Source organism: Apodemus sylvaticus, chromosome 16, assembly GCF_947179515.1.
Source record: "Apodemus sylvaticus chromosome 16, mApoSyl1.1, whole genome shotgun sequence".
Taxonomy (NCBI): Eukaryota; Metazoa; Chordata; class Mammalia; order Rodentia; family Muridae; genus Apodemus; species Apodemus sylvaticus.
Genome location: NC_067487.1, coordinates 34,997,091 through 35,014,854, shown reverse-complemented (window position 1 = coordinate 35,014,854; position 17,764 = coordinate 34,997,091). Strand labels below are relative to the sequence as shown.

The 17,764-nt window shown below is 38.6% G+C and overlaps 1 protein-coding gene across 3 annotated transcripts in view; it reads right to left on the bottom strand.

Annotated features, from left to right (window-relative positions):
• Nipbl (NIPBL cohesin loading factor) overlaps positions 1 to 13,352 on the bottom strand; it is a 164,313-nt gene extending 150,961 nt beyond the window's left edge. For 2 of the 3 annotated variants that reach the window (XM_052159944.1, XM_052159945.1), the window contains exon 1: positions 13,026 to 13,351. The gene's annotated coding sequence lies outside the window, so the exon portion shown is untranslated. Of the gene's footprint in view, positions 1 to 13,025 lie in introns of all 3 variants that reach the window. The other variant, XM_052159946.1, reaches the window with a different exon arrangement.
• Between the last annotated feature and the right edge of the window lie 4,412 nt (positions 13,353 to 17,764).

Sequence of the window (17,764 nt, the reverse complement as noted above, 5' to 3'; positions counted from 1 at the left end):
ATTAGATCTTACACAAATGTCACTGCATATCTCCAAATGATATGTATAGCTTGAAAAACCATGATTTTTACCACCAAAATTTAAATATTGAAAACAGTCACAATACTGGGGGGAAGTGCATGGGGGGATTTAAATGACCTAAAAATAATCTTAATAGAATCAGGGCATTCTACATGAAAAACAAAATTAATTTTCTTTCTGAATCACAACATCAAGGAAAATCCATTATGGCAGAGCAAACTATTATTGGAACTACATATTAAGAGCCATAAAAATCTTTGGCTTTGTGTTTTCTGGATTCTTCTCTAATGAATAAAGCCTTGAAAATAGGAAACCCCCACTTCAAACTGTACTGATAAATATGCTCCGCCTCAACATTTATGAAGAAAAAAATAGAAGCAATGTTTACCAACAAATTAACAGGTAGCATTAGCATCTGAAATACTATCAGCATAAAAAACTAGGAAAATCTTTATGTTCTTAAAACAATATCTATTATATTTAGAGTGAACATATAGTATAGTTATATGTACTTATTTAACTATTGTTATTGAATAATCTGTTAGGAAAAATAAAATTTTAATCTATAAAATTCCACATTTTCTAAATAGCATAAGGAATTCTTAAATTTCTTCTAAAATGAAAAACAAGAACCTCCAACTTTAATATTCTTAAAAAAGTTTAAGCACCAAACATGATTTAGCCTTATCTAACATACCAGAACTGAATAAGCAGTTCTGGCTTTTCAGAATACTAAGGGAATGGAGAGTTGCTGAACGACTCTTCTATTAAAAATATGTAAATATATTTAGATAAAAATATTAGATTATTTTAAAGCATATAATCACTAAAGGCAACAACATAGCTCAACTCTAGTCAGCATTAGAAATCCAGGCACTGAAGTTCATCCTAGCACAGCCATAAGCTTATAATTGAACCATTTTAAGTTCCAGTTTTGAGACTCCTACATCTGAAGACAGAAGGCAGTACAATGAACACTGACATACACACTAGGAACCATGAGTAATCAGGTAAGATTTAGTTATAAGAAATACTTCCTCTTTTCGCACCAATACCTTCTAATTCCTAATATACACAGATTATGTAGATCATTTTAGCCTGGAGTCTACCAATGTGTCTTTTAAAAAAGCATATTGGAACAAAATAATAAAAAATGGGCTATAGCTCTGAAAAGAGACTCCCCCCCACCCCCCAAAAAAATACGAATTGCTAAATCAACACTTTAAAGTATTCTACATCATTAGCCATTTGAGAAATAGAAGTTAAAATTTACTTTGAGGTTACATCTCAACCCGGTCAGAATGGCCAGAATCAAGAAATAAATTTGTGAGTAATCAGTATGTAGATAGTGTAACCGAGCCATTGTCTCAGTGCTAAGAACTTTTTAGGCAGATTCCAAAAGCACTCTGAACAGAGGTATAAACCTGCAAGTCCATCTACTGGAGGGGGAAGGGGGGAGGTTGGAACAGGAGGGTCTGTGTTCAAGACCAGCCTGAATGACAGTCAGTCAGTCAGTCAGTCAGTGTGTCTGTTTCTTTCTCTCTCTCTCTCTCTCTCTCTCTCTCTCTCTCTCTCTCTCTCTCTCTCTCTCTCTTACACACACACACACACACAAGAAGGAGGGAGGGAGGGAGGGAGGGAGGGAGGGAGGGAGGGAGGGAGATTTAAACTGGTGGGGTGGGAGTTGGGCTGTAGTGTAGAGTGGACTGGAGACATGACTTAGCAGTTAAGAGCAATAGCTCTTCCTGCGGAGGACCTGAGTGTGGTTCCCAGCATCCACACCTGTGACTTACAACTGCCTAAGACTCCAGCTCCTCTTCTGGCCTCTGGGAAAAACTGCATGAACATGCACAGATCCACACATATCTGCACATAAGTAAAAATAAATCTTTTTTTTTTTTTTTATGAGAGGGGAAAGACAGAGGGAAGTAACAAGAGGATTCCCAAACCCCAAAGAGGATGCCATTTCAAAACTAAGTTGGAGTGGGGAGGTCAAATGAAGCAAACAGAGAACAGCTTTTATCATTATCTGCCTCCATTTTTTAGTAAACAGCACTGTTTCTCCAACTTTAACCTTTACAGGACACTACAGATGTTCTCACCATAACATATGCTTTATTTTTAATATACATTTATAAATGTTAGACTTAAAATCTAAACTATCAGGTGTGGGGTGTAAGGCCTGTAATCCTAGCACTTGGGAGATGAGGCAGAAGGATTGCTTTAAGTATGAGGTTGCCACAGGTTAGATACTGAGTCCGCCAGAAACAACCCTGTCTCAAAACCAACCAAACAGCTGGAAAGATGGCTCAGGGGTTAAGAGCCAGTACTATTCTTATAAAGGACCTGGATTCAATGTCCAGCACCTATATGGTAGGTCACAATGGTCTGTAACTTCAGTTCCAAGGGATCCCTCTTCTGGATTCCACTTGTGCCAGGCATACATACGGTGCAAATGCATGCAAGCAAACACAAAATAAACACATAAAATAAAAATCAAACAAAAATCAATTAAAAAAATAAAATAAAATAAAAAAGTAAATTCAGTTTTACTTAATTACTAGGCCATCCCTTAGAGTCTACAAGCTAAAGGTTTAAAAGACATGATGATAATTATTTTCCTTACATGAGGAGTAATGTCTACTTCACCTATTTGGTAAGACATTTAATATAACAGCATATACTAATATAAATAAAAGTCATTTAATAATGCCAATTATACTAGATTTGAGGAGGTAATGGACAAGTACAATATTCAATAATAAAGCTACTGCTAAGCTTTGAGAACAACAGCCACACTGTTTAAAGTATTATTTTGATAAGTAAAGTACTTATTTTCATAAGTAAAACATCAAAGAGTACATTCAACATAACTTCAACATTTAGTCACCAACAAACTACTGATACACATAAACGACATGAATGTATCCCAAAAGCTTTCTAAGTGAAAGAAATAAGACATGCAAATGTCTTACACACCGTAGGATTCCACTTATATGATATTCTAGAAAAGATCAATGCTATAAAAACAAAATCAGACTCTATTGCCAAGGGCTGGGATACAGTTAGGAAACTTTACAAAGGGACACGAGAATACTTTTCAGAATAATGGTACTACTCTGTCCATAGTGGTGGCAGGTAACAAGATTTAATGTTTGTCAAAACAGAACTGAATCCAAGAGTGACTTTTATGACATAAATTACCTCAATAAGTCTAATTTAATTTTTTAATCCACCTATCAAATCACAACTTCAGTTGAACAACTTTTATATGTAGTGATATATTTCTCATTAAAACCTAATCTTCCTTACATAGAATAGTTGAGGTTAGCAAAGAAAACTTTAAAGCCATGTTAAGATTAAATGAAATAATGAGATAACTACTTTATTTTAATAAACTCTATTATTCCCAACCACATAGTCCAAAGGACCAGAACCAAGAGGGGGAAAATGTTTCTTACACTACACAGTCCCTATAGCTGAAAAAAATTCTGTAATTTTTATTTGATTCATTTTTATATGCGAGTTATATTATGCATGTAGTACTGGGGATGCATGTAAATAAAAAGCTCCTATCAGACACAAGACCTGCAGCCAAGAAGACAGTTTTTGAAACTGACTGAACTAAGACTTGCCTTTGCTACTCACAGATGTAGAAACAGATCTTTAGGAGCTATACATGGCAAGAACTGTGTCTTAGTAGTTTAGTGAGCAAAGGAAAAGGAAAGGGAAAGAGAAAATGAAAAAGAAAAAAAGAAGGGATAAAAGGAAGACACAGCTCAATTCAACAAAGCTTTACCAAGCGCCTAAAGCAGGAGGGCTGCACATCATATGGTGAATGGTCACAGAAACAAGTGATCTTCTCTACAGGTGTGTTAGAAACTGTACAAATCCTATAAAATGTAATAAATGATCAAGTAAGTGTTCACAAATGCTTTACTTCTCACACACACAAAAAAATACCCACTGACTTAATATTTTGAAAAACAAAACATGTATAGACAAATGGGAACATTAGACAAAAATTTCCATGGTAATGTCAATGATTTTCTATCACCAGAATTCTGAATTTCTCTGTACCTATATTCTACATGCTATGTAAAAATTTCATTCAGGCAGAGAATAAGTGTATTAGCAGAGTTAAGTAAAGTATTTATGGCATATATGGCTTTCAGGATAACCTGAGTGAGGCTGGGGCATACTGCATTCCTAGTTCTTTTCTCAAGAAGGAATAGTAGCTTTTATGCTTACTATGTTTCAACTTTCAGTCTCAAGAGTTGTCCTCTAAGGCAGAAGAACCTTTGAGAAATGTCCTTTGTATCATTAAAAAAAAAAAAAACAGAACTACTAGTTCTAATGAGCTATGCCTAATGTAACCCGGGTCAAATTTCAATTTGGCCATTACCAAGGAAAAACTAACCCCCCCCCCCCCACACACACACACACATATAGCCTATCCCAGATGATCAATCTCTTTAGCTGAAATTGGCAAATCATAATACCATCAGATAAAAGACATGTAAAAGAATGTTTTAAGTAGCTCCTTTATCTGTGGCTCTTTTGGGACTCTAGGAGTCATGTGAGTGCTGTGAAAATTTAGCAATGATAAAAGGTTTCTGTACATATAACAACCAAGAATGAATTACAAGCCACATGTAGATGACATCAGAAGTGTTTCCTCCAGCTCTCACCCCTGCCGCCGCTGCACTCCACTTCATTGCAGCCTTGATTCTCAACTCAATAGGCCTCTCCTAGTTCCAGAATAATATACTCTATAAACTACAGTGTTGGGAGTACACATTAACAGTTCTGTGGTATAGAAACATAATAGTTTGTCCACGGAAAACATAAACTTCTAATATTTTCATAACACACTCCTCAGTTTGTAATATTAGTTTATCTTTGACTATAATCTAACAAAATTAGAATGTTAGATTTTACAAATGACTATTTAAATTGCTACCTGTTTTGTTAACTAGTCACTCTATGCATGTTGGCTTGGGACTAGGAACACATTTCCAACAACTGACCCTAAACATATTTCTACCATTCTGTACTACATATTTATGTGAAGTGGTGCTCTTGGCACGCATGATTATAGAATCCAAATATTGATCAACTCTAAAAAAGTGGTAATATGCTCCTTTAATATCAGCACTAAGACGGCAGAGAGAGGCAAGGAGATCTTTTTGAGTTTGAGGCCAGTATGGTTAACATAGAGAATTCTGGGTCAACCAGGGTGACATAGTGAGAACTTGTCTTTTAAACAAAAACAAAACAAAAAATATAAGCCTGAAGATATTACATCTTGTATCAAATATGCAGCCAAGATTTAATCTTTTCTGTAACCAACAAACAAACAGCAAGCATAGATATCACATTAGCATGCAAATTTGTTTAGTCTTTAATGAGTATGTATGCCAAAGAATTGTTTTAAAATAAATCTTGTTTATAATATATTTTTAATTATTTTTATTTTATGTATGAAGGCATTTGTTGCATTTATGTCTGTATACCACATGTTTGCCGTGCCCACATAGGCTAACAGAGGGTATTGCATCTCCTGGGACTAGGGTTATGGATGACTGTTGGCTGCCATGAGGGTGCTGGGAATGCAATTCAGGGTCTCTGGAGGACCAGCCAAGGCTCTTAACCTCTGAGAAATCTCCCCAGCCCCAATGTTTACAATGTATTATCAGTAAATGCTTGATTTACATACGTTCATACCCCAGGGCCACATAATAATTTCTTGGGCAAAAAAAGGATCATGAGTGGAAAAAGTTTAAGGAGCCCTGCTTTATAATTCTCAAAGGGTCTCCAGGTAGCAGTGTTGGCTAACACAGTGATATATTTCTTTGTTAGGATTAATTTAAAAATAACAAATAACATAAATACCAACCATAAACCTTCAGATTTTAATGTAAACCATGCACTGACTTTTAATACTAACTTAGAAATTGTTAAAGTATCTAGAACAATATTCATTTTTAAAAAAGTACTCAGCACATATCAACAAGTAAGCATTCTAGCTGTATAAGACAGCATGATTCTTTGGACTGAAGAAGACAAATAACCTAAATATCAAAAATGAACCTACTATTTCAAGTTTTGTCATGGCTTTGTATTTCCTCAGTTAAGTAAAACTAAATAAAATAGTTTTAATAAGTTTATTTCTGCATGTCCCAGGTGTTTCCTTTCTGACAAAAGGCAAATATAAATAAAAGATAACTTTAGAGTTTAATGTATCCATGTTAAATGATATGTTTGACATAAGTTAGATGGCAAAGCCAATTTACCTACAGAACTATTTTTAAAAATTTAGTGCATTCAGGGCAAAATCCTGATGCTTAGTATTTTCATAAAGTAATTAAACACTGCAATAAAATCATGAAAATAAAACAGCTCTGACATTTTTAAGAGCTATTTTATACATATATTTTAAATATATGGCTTATATATTTAAAAATCATTATCCTATTTAAATACATATGTATATATAGAACTATGCATGATATACAGTAACAAAGTATTATATAAGACTATAATCTAGTAATAAGTAAGCTAGAGTTTATCAAAACGTAACTCTTCTCTTGAGGAGGCTGGGGATACAGCTCAGTGATAAGAGCATATTCTGAGTATGATGGGGCCCTGGGTCAGATCCCAAACACTGTACGCACAAATTATTTTAAGCTCTCTTGACAAACTTTACAAGAAAAATAATACTCTACTTTATAACCAAGCCTACACTTTTCATGAAAAATTTCCGTATAAAATTTCAGGCTGGAGAGATGCTCAATGATGAAGAGCACCAGCTGCTCTTCTACAAAACCCTTGTTTGATTCCCAGCACCCACAGAGCAGCCCACAGCAGGCTGATTTCAGTTCCAGGGAATCCAAAACCTTCTTCTCTGGGAACCAGGAATGCTCATGACGCACAAATACACATGCAGGCAAAACATACATACACATTAAAAAATAAATAAAAAAAAATGATAAACTCTGAAGAGGCAAGGTGGAAGAATGCAAGAAATAGAGGTATTTTAGGATAAGACCTATTTGAGTTGGAATTCTCTTAATGCTCAGTAGATTTACTACTCAGAACAAGTTTTTAAACATGATAAGCTTCTGTTTCCTTGTCTGTAAAACAAGAATACTATGGCTTCACTGAGTAACTGTTCAGGTGTAAAATCATGGAAATCATGGTCCACAGTATAGTTTGGTAAGTGCTGTGGATAAAGTGCCAACACTGTGGTACTTTTTCTAGTTTTCACACTTTGCTGTGTGACCTTGAACTGATTACTTAACCTCCTATAAGTTTGTTTTATAATATGTCAACCACAAAGAATTGAGAAAATTAATTGTAAAGACTCCAGAAGTGTTTCTGGCACAAGAAATCCATTCAATACTACTACATACTACTAGGTATGGTGGAGCAAACCTATGATTCCAGCACTCAGGAGAAAGACAAGAGGATACAGGCCAGCCTGGTCTACATCATACATTCTGGGCCCGCCAAGAATATACAGGGAGACCACACCTTCTGCCAATACACACACCCACACAACAACAACTCAGAACAAAACAACCAAGTATTACAAATCAAAAGATAAAACACCTGACTGAAAAAGATTAAATTTTAGTGTTATTCCTATATTGAACTCAAATCCACCTTCTGAAAATTAAAATTCACCATAATGAGTTTTATTTTGAATGGACTATTTCAAGGCTGGGTGTGGTGGTGCATGCTTTTATGCCAGCATTGAGGAGGCAGAGGCAGGAGGATCAGTTTGGTCAACTCAGGGAGTTTCAGACAGACCTACACAGTGAAACACTCTCGAAAAGAAAAATTAAAAAGAAAACAGGGTAAAGAAAAAAGAGGGGAAGAGAAAGAATTGTTGCTATTTCAAGCTTTGTGCAGGCCATGCACATCTTTAGTCCCAGCATTTAGAGAAAGAGATCACTGTGAGTACCCAGCTAAATGACACCCTGCCTAAAACAAGACAAGACAAAATTACACAAAATTATGTAATGGCAACAGCTCTTGAACAAGTACTCAATCAAGTGGATGATTCTGAAAGGATCAATATTTGACAACTACATAAATGCTGGTATTAAAAAAAATTTAGTCACATTAATTTATACATTTATCTTTTATACTATAGTAAGTTGGTTATTTACATTTTAAGAATGAAATAACTCTTTTTCCTTTCTAAAAATAGGTACTATGACAATTGCATACACACACACACACACACACACACACACACACTTAATAAGTAAAAAATGCAGACCACTTAACAAAATTAAAAAGCTAGTCATAATTTGATTTCAAAAATAGCATATGTATAGGACGTGAATTCTGTCTTCCCAGCATGACACACATAATTACTTTGACAATATAGTTCTTGAATGTTGTGCCAATTGAGAAATCAAAGGACTGTATGAGTTTGACAAAACTAAAGATACAGAACCTTAAGCTTTTAAAAATAAATGTATGCCAGGCTAATTATTCATGGACTATATAACTATAATGAATTTTCTACATATTCCTAGCCTCAGTTTATTTATCTGTAAATTATGGATAACGTTCTACTTCATGTACTTTCTAGAATTAAATAATATTATGGGGGACATACTTAACACAATTCCTGGCAAATAATAGGCACTCAAAATCTTAAATGGGGGACATTTTAGTTGGCAATACTATTATTAAATAATCTTTCTAAATACTACTTTGGGCCTTAAAAATGACAATGCAATGTCATAAAACCAATTCATTAAAATTAACTCCAGACTTCTTCAAAAACAAAGTTGTATACAAATATACACTACAAATATCTAAAAATCACTTTCATTAATTAACTTACTTGGGAAAATATTCTAATCATACAAAATACCCTTTATAATTAGAATGATGGCCTGAATTGGACAGAAATGGGTTTTTTGAAATTGCTGTAAAAATCAAGTAGAAACACTAAGACTCCACTAAAGTCATTTTTAAAAACAAAAAGCAAACAACTCAGAAAATGTTAATATTATTTTCAACAAATATAGTAGTCACTTATAATCCTTAATAGGTACACAGGAAAATAAAATCAGTAGTTTGGACACATACCAATGTATATCAAACTATTAAGTTCTCACCAGAAAAATATAACTATGGGGGTAGGATTGGGGTGGGGGAAACAGATACCATCTCTTTTAAGAGTTAAAAAAAAGAGAGAAGTAAGATATAGTATTACCACTAAGAAATAAATGGTTTGAAAAGCAAAGGGCAGTCATTTCTTAGAGAAACATAATCTGATACAAAGAAAAAGTATTAACTATCAGGGAATCCCTTTAACTTTCTCATTTTATATATATATAAATATATATATATCACTTGATCCCTGAGTATGAAGTTTTCTATTAAAAAAAAATCATCCTAGTCATTTCTCTCATATAAACATAATGGATTTAGGCAGATTGAAAATTCTAAAACCATAAAATATTATTATAAAGGACAATTACTGAAAATAATGTATTTTATAATGATCTCTAAAGTTTTGAAGAGCATAAATTTACCATCAAAGCAAAGAGTATGAATAGAAGAACATTAAAATAAGCATCTTCAAGGTTAAAAATTTATTATAAGGATTCTATAAAAGTACTTAGAACCTTGATAAACAGAATTAAACTACATTTCTCTCAAGGAATTTACTCTAGATCTCCCAATGAGTCAATTTAAAAGTGAAATATTAGTTTAGAATTGTATTAATTCTTTCAAATTAGCTTTTCTTAATAAGTGATAGAGTTAAATTAACACTAAAACACAAAGTTAGGTAATTTTATTGTCTTATTCTGAGAAAGTAAAAATAGAATAGGCTATGTCAAAATCTAATACAGACATGTCAAATGTTTTTATGATAGTCTGATGATAGATTAGTATAGATAATTAAGAAATTAATAGGAAGGCTTTAAAGTGCATTTTTTAAATTCATTAGTCTGGTTGAAATAAAGAAATTTTGAATCAACTGGTATAGTTCTGCTCACATTATAAAATTTTAATAGCAATCACTATGCAAAACCAAAGTTGTTTACTACCATAGTAAATATCCTCACTTTTCATCTCTACTGAAAAACCTCAGTCTTTTTTTCAAATACACCACTCCTTTTCTTCCTAAATGTAGGCAGCAGTAAAATAATTTCTAGCACAGGTTCAAAGTACATTCAAATATCTTCAGTAAACTGATGGGTGAATGGCTTTAAAAAGCATCCCAATACACTTCTTAAAAATGCTGAAGTTATTATGTATTTTAACTTTGATTTACTAGAGTCTCATTAATAATCATTAAGATTATTTTTTCTTCCCAAGTTTTGCAAGTTACTGCTAACTCCACACTCAAGAAAAACACTAAGCCATAGAGTTGAAGCTAGACACACTAGGGACACGTTAGGTATATTAAGAATATGTCTCCAAATACTGTAACTAGAATTACTGAATTACTGGAATGTTTAGTGGTTCTATCTTTTCACTGGATTAAAGAGAGGAAGGGCAGCACAGGAGCTTCACTGGTGAGCATCTCAACCAGTGCAGGTGACATGCAACAAACTACCCATAATCCTTCATGAAACAGAAACTGTTCTCTCCAACTAAATTACCAAAAAGGTCAAGAACCGAGTTTTCCCTTTTAAAAACAATCTATTTAAACGAAACTGAGCCAAACAGAAATATTTTCAAATTACTTTAAGGAACTGTTTACACTATCTTATGAAAGCATCACTAACTGAACACTACTTACAAATTACAAGATATGTAGAACTCAGATAATAGAGGAAAGGACTAAATGTAACCTAATTCCAAAGACTTAAGAAAAATATGGTGATCACATATACTAATATCTACTAGACTGAGCCACACATCTGCATAAGGCTCATGGGAACTTATAAAACTGTAAATAAAGTTGCTTCTGTTTATGAAAACTAAGCAGAAACTCTTTTCTCATTATCTTTCATGGAAATAAGTTCATCTCTTGACATACAGTTCAAATAAAAGTTAAAAAGATAATCACAGAGCCTTTAAAACATTTTTTTAATGACGCCTTTACCCAACCCTTTACACGCCCCCGCCCCCAAACACCAAATAGCTCTCTCAAGACGGGAAGTCTTCCTCACTTCAGCATTCCCTCCCGGCATACCCCCACCACACACCCGCCTTCACCCCCTGTAGGCCTGAGGCCCCGTAGCAAACAGAGTCTAACAGGAGCAGGCAGCACAAAGACAGGAATGGGAGATTAGTGGGAGGGAGGGAGGCCGGGATTGGGGCTCAGCAGGAGCTTCGGGCTTTTTAAAATTCAAACTGCTCCCCGACCAATACAAATCATGGACACGCTACTGACTACTACACGGATTTATAGCATTAAAAACATGCCTAGTACGTGACAGCTATATTAACTTCACTCTTTTTAACATTTATCCATTTTTTTCAGGAAAGGTGGAGCAATTTTTTGTAAGCAGCATGTTAAAACTCAAAAATAACCCGCAGAAAAGTTACTTATTCTACAGTGACAAAAACTTCAGACACAATATATAAACCAATATTTTAACTCTACTATTAAAAGAAGGGACCTTAGTGAGCAGTGTTGCTTCCTTTTAACAAATGAGTTTTCCCTCAGAGAATATGAAACAAAGTATCAAACAGGACATTTCTTTTTCTGTGCAATTTGTAACACTGTGCACTTTAAAAAAGGTATTTCCGTCTTACACCAACTTCCACTGCCAAAGCCGCCAGAACCAAGCTCCCAACATCTAACTTACTCGTGAACTAGAACTTGTTAAGATACAGAACTGATATTTTTCTTCAGCATTTACAGATACATTTGACCTATTAAAATGACACCTCGCTCATTACACAGTCAAACATCATGGTACAAACAGCCAATGACAATCCTGGGACTCGCTAAGATCTGCCCTGACAAGAAAGGATGGCACCTTCTATGTGTTTGTGTGTGTGTGTTTTAAACCTCCCAAAGATTCTAAGTGTAACTTAACTTCTATCCTTTGAAAGGAAATAGGTTTCCTCCTTATCTCGGCATAAGCTCAAAACACTTAGAATTCTTTGTATTCTTGCCCACGTTTAGGCTAAAAAGTATCAGAGAGTTTTATGTAGTCATTTAAAATTATCCTTACATAACAGATACAAATACAAAGTGTCGGAGTAAACCTGTCAAGTTCTTGCTACTTGGTGTTTGAATAAAAAGTCCATGTGCAACACACACTGTCAAACAACATAAAAGCTCCTGGGCGAGGATGTGAAGTGTGCACAACGCTATGGTTTTCTGTATTAAATATCCATGTGGACGGTTTAATCCTTTTACAAAGAAAACGAGTCTTTATTAACTTTCCAACGTCCAAACAAGTTTTGCAGAGAATTACCACTGCAGCCGCGTCTGAGTATTTACATTTGTTTCACTAACTGAAACTACTTCCTCCCTTCATGGGGTCACAGGGGGAAGAAGGGGGGTTGTTTGTTTCACTGGGACGTTCCCCACTCCCGGACCGGGAAAGTTGTAAATATGGGGACGATCGGGGCACATTTGCTGATACTTGTATTGTTTCCGCCTCCTCACTAGCTACGGCTCCTCTCCCGGGCGAGGCCTGTCACCGACCAGCAGTCGCTCCGCTCAGCCCCGGAGCTCTCCTAATCCCCGAGCTCAAGTAGATTCCGCTGGCCCGCGGCCTGCACTCTCCGCCGGGCCTACGCCTCCCCGGCCGCCCGGCAAGAGCCCGGTCCCCGTCACCGAAGCCGGCCGGGAGAGGGTTCAAAAAAAAAAAAAAAAAAAAAAAAAAACCGCCGCCACCCAGGGTGGCTGCCGCCGGAGAGAAGCGAACTCTCGACTCGCCCCGTGGAAGAGACCTGGGGCCGCTGAGGAAACGGCGGGGAGGAGAGCGAGGAGGAGAAACGCTGAGGACCTGGCGCCGGCGCCGCCGCCGCCGCCGCCGCCGAAATAAAGAGCAGGAATTTACCTGGGCGAATCGGCGTCTGAATCCGAGCGGAGGCCGAGGCCGCTGTGGCGAGAGACTATAATCCGGGCCGGGAGGGGGGGTGGCTACGGCTCCTCTTCCGTCTCCTCAGTGCGGGGAACATGTAGAGCCGGGGGGAGACCAGCCGAGAAGACAAATCGCTGCTGCTTCTTCTTCCTCCTCTTCCTTCTCCCACATAGAAACACTCACAAACACCCGACCGGGGGCCCGAGCTACCGGGGGGGCATCGCCGCGGGCCCGGGAACCAATCCTCCTGCCGGCGGGGGCGTCCCTCCCTGCGGCTTGGTGGTGTCGGGTGAGTCGGTACCGACGGAGGGAGGGGGGGGAGGGCGGGCGGGGGGAAGGAGCCCTGTGTGTGTGTCTCTCTCTCTCTCGTTCCGTCTCTCCCTCTCAGAACAAAATGCCGACCGGAAGTGCAGCTGCAGGAATGACTCCCTCCGCCGGCGCCAAACACTAACAACCACCCCCTCTTCCCTACTCCACTTCCGCCACCGCCGCCGCCGCGGCCGCCGCCGCCACTCGGGCTCGCAGCGCTGCCTCAGCGCGCCGGCTCCCGCGGGCCCGGAGGCTGGGTGGCGGCGGCGGTGACGGCGGCGACAGCGACGGCGGCGGCTCTTCTCCGTGCCCTTGTCCTGCTCTGGACAGCCGTGGGTGCTGCCTGCGGAGTCGCTCCTGCGAGGTGGCGGCTAAGCCGCTGCTCCGGTGCCGGCGTGATTTTTTTTTTTTCCCCTGAAGGCGACAGCAGCCCGGCGCTGGTCCGGGGTGGTGGCGTGAGGCCGGGATCTCCCTGGCTCAGGCGCTCCGGGCCTCGTAGGCTCCAGAGTGCGGCTGGCAAAGGCCGCGCTGCTCTCCCTGGCTCGCGGGCATCAGCCCCGGGGAAGCTGAGCTCCGGCGGCCAGCCAGGGGATGCCGACCGTGCACCTTTCGGACGGGGTTCCTGCAGCCGCGACGGATGCATCGAACGCCCCCCAGTCCTGGGAGCGGCCGGACCCTATATTTGTCAGTGTTGTTTCTGCGAAGAGCACAGTCCTCGGAGGTGAAGGCTCCCAGCCTGGCTGAGTGGGAATCGTGATCGTGGTGGTGGTGCATTAATTTCTGGAAATACGCGGGTGCTGCTGGACTTGCCTTTTTTTTTTTAACCCCCCTCTTTTTGGCGGTGGTTTTGATGCCTCCCTGATAGTCGGGATAAGGCCTGTAGGCGACGCTGTGCGAGCAAGGAGCAGGTCGCTCTGGCGCGGCGATCTAGGTGTGGGTGGAGCCCGGGCCACCCGGACGCCGGGCACCGGAGCCCCGGGGACCGGCGCACTTCAAAACATCGTTTTCCTCTTTATGTTTGAAAACTCTGGACGAGGCTCTGGACGAGGCTGGAGTACAAAATGCGAATACGAATACAGTACCGTGCCCGGTGGCTAGTGTCTTCCTGTAAAGCAGGAGGGCATTTCCTCGCCACTCAGTTTTCTCTTTTTATTTTATTTTTATTTTTTTGTATAAGTTGTAAGGGGGCTAATTCTTCAGGTAAAAGTGCCAGTAGGTAAGCGGATCTTACTCAGGAGGAGGCATGCTATTTTTTTTAATAAAGTAAGTTGTCAGCGTTGATCGTTTACTTGTATATGCGCAGATGTGCGAGAAGTATGGGACAGCTCGCCGACAGGTTATTCTTTTGCTTTAGAAGTCACTGGGGGTGAGGTGTTAAAGATTTTGTCATTCCTGCTCTCCTGACACTAGATGACTATCGCGACCAGAGGGAGTAAGTCAGGGCGGGGACTTCGGCCCAAGGAGTCCTGCAAGTGGGGGGAAAGGTCCGGACTTGATATCCGTGCAACTAGAACTAAGCTCCGCCGAGCTTCTGCCGTCCCTTTCCCCAGAGTGCCCCTAGGACCTGCGGCGGCCTCGTCTTCAGGGTTTTGCTCAAATGTCACCTGGGTGCCTCCAGCGCTTCTGTTTACCTCCCAGGTTCTCATTTTATCCTCCGGGCTTTCTCTCTTGTCGTAACCCTTTCCCCAGTAGCCTTCAGGGCTTCAGGAAATGAAGTTTAGCTCTCCTTCGCAGGTGTTCTGCAACGCGCACTGTGGATGCCTCTGACACCTTCCTCCCTCGTTTCTGAATATCCCATTAATATGAGTTGATATATACCTAACAGAACTTTTATGAAAGATGGTGAAAACTGGAAAAATGTATAGATGGAGCCGAGGTAAGTTTGTTAGAAGTCAGGAGAAAGCTCTTCTAGACATTCGAAGGCTCATAAAGATGATTGCTTTTAGGTTTCTCTAGACGGCATAGCAGAGGCCAGGGCAATTGTTGATCACATGGCCTTGCCCCTAGTGGTCTAATTCATATGGCTCTAGTGACTTACAAAACTGCATTCTTGATCCTGTCTGCCCTCCCCCCCCCACACACCCTTCTTGCAAAATACATGCTATTTTGACTGAACTGAGGAATTTGGTTGGCTCAGCTCAAATACAGTCCTACTGGAAAAGTTCATTCAGCAAGTATTTATTGGTGACAGAATGTATGCCAGGCACTGTGAATCAAAGGGTGTATGTTTCAGAGGTTAGTGAGCCTTGTATAAAGGACTACATGTGGGTACTTTGGTTACTGCTTAATTATGCTGTCAAAGCAAAAGCTACAGGGATTTTTTTTTTAAAGTTTTCTGAAATATAGGTTCTGTAAAAGATGAAGGTAAGCCTAGTATTGGCATTTTATCCACCATTGGGGTTGATATTTCTTTAAATGTACTTACCGTATTGTAGCACTTGGTATACTCATTAACTGAAGGGGGTTTTTGAAAAGTACAAATGTAAGAAATTTTATTTCCTAGTAGCTGGAAGAGTAGGCCTTTTAAGCTTAATATAGCAGTAGACTGGAAGCTGTTCAGTAAAGACATTAGTTCTGTTTCATTTTTTTTTTTTACATTTACAGAATTTTTAGACAAGAATACTGTTTTAGTAGCTATTTTATACCCATTAACATAAATAAATATTAATTTGGTATAGTCTATCTGCTCGGTATTAATTTTGAGAACAGATTTAAGTAACGTACTAGTGGTTTGGAATCTTCCTCATGAAGTTTCAAAATGCTAGTGTTCTGTTTTCCCATGGAAGCAGACTTATTTATTTACCCTCCTGTATACTATCTTGAAGGTTACTGGTGAGCTTGTGATTTTGCATGGTTCAGTAAAGACCCTTGATATGCTGTTTGGTACAAACTCTTGGACGGTTTTAAACTAAACTAATATAATTTTGTATATGCATGTTTATGTGTGAGAGTACACGTGTGTGACAGAAGTCCACCTTTTTAAGAGGTTTCTTCCTGGGACTTCCTGGGATCTGTGGGATCCTGGGGATCTGTGTTTAAAGTTCCCAGGGATCTACTTCTCTTAGCTTCCCCAGTGCTGCGATCACATGTGTACACCATGGCCACTACCATGTCCAGCTTGCTGGGGACTAAAATCAGGTCCTCATGCTTGTATTTTACCAACTGAGCAACCTCCCCAACACCTAAAATTAATAACTTTAATTTATTCCCTCAAAACCCACTGAAGATTTATTAAGTGCTAATTAGCTCTTTTTCTAGGCACCTCATATAAAATAAGGAATGAAAGCAGACAAGGGCTCACTTTCTTTGAAGGTTTTTCCGATAACAGAATTAAATAATTTCAGTGTTTATGAGTATTTCTTCACAGAATCAATTTGTATTTTGCTTGCCTAAATTTCAGGTCCTGGTTGTTTTGAGTCAGCGCCTCACTATATAGCTCAGGCTGGCCTCCATCTTTCTATCCTGTCTCAGCCTACCTATTGCTATTACCGGTGTGGACCACCACACAGTGGTTTCAAACTGAGACCTTCCATAGACTCAGTTACTTTGATGGTGATATTTTCTAGATTTTTTTGACTGTTTACTTAACACCAGACTTCCTCAACACAACCAGTTTGTTTTGCTTCTACATTTTTAATCTCTAAAATCAGTTGACTTTTGCACCTTGCATTAAGGGAATGGGTTTCTTGACTCAGTAATTTGCTGAAAATGTTCATGTGTATTCTCATTTGTATTTTTCATCAATGAATTACAGAAGGAATACAACATTTTAAATAGATTTTTAAGTTTTTGTCATTGCCAAAAAAATTGGTAAAGCTGATGAATTTTATAAATATATATTTTAGTGAATATAGTTGCAATTTGTCTTAAAGTGATAAAATAAAGGCTTTTTTAAAAATTATCTTTTCACTATGCCTAACAATGAGTCTTATATATTTATCTTTAATAGGAACACATTTTTAAAAGAGAGAAAACAGCAAATAAAAAGCAAATAGTGTATGCTTGTCTTGTAGATTATTTTATAATGGATTCAAAATTATCTTGTATTTAGGACAACTAATTTAGATTTAGGATGACTTAAACTTTGGTGAAGGGTTAAGGATGCTGGTTTGAGGGTAGATCTTAAACTCAGAAGACTTAACATTCTATAAATGTTACTATTTACTAAATGTTACTGTTACTAAAATGTGTTACTATTTTAGCTTTTGTGGATTTGTGTGTGAGGGCGGTCCTCTCAGAAGCCAGACTAGAGTTGTAGCTCTCAAGTTGAAGGACAAGTGGTTGTGTGCTGCCGGGGATGGGAGCCATGGGTGCTGGAAAACAAACTTCTGGAAGAGCAGGAAGCACCCTTGTCTGCTCAGCCCTCCCTGCCCTCCTTTCAGGGTGTTTTTGAATGTCTGTCTTTT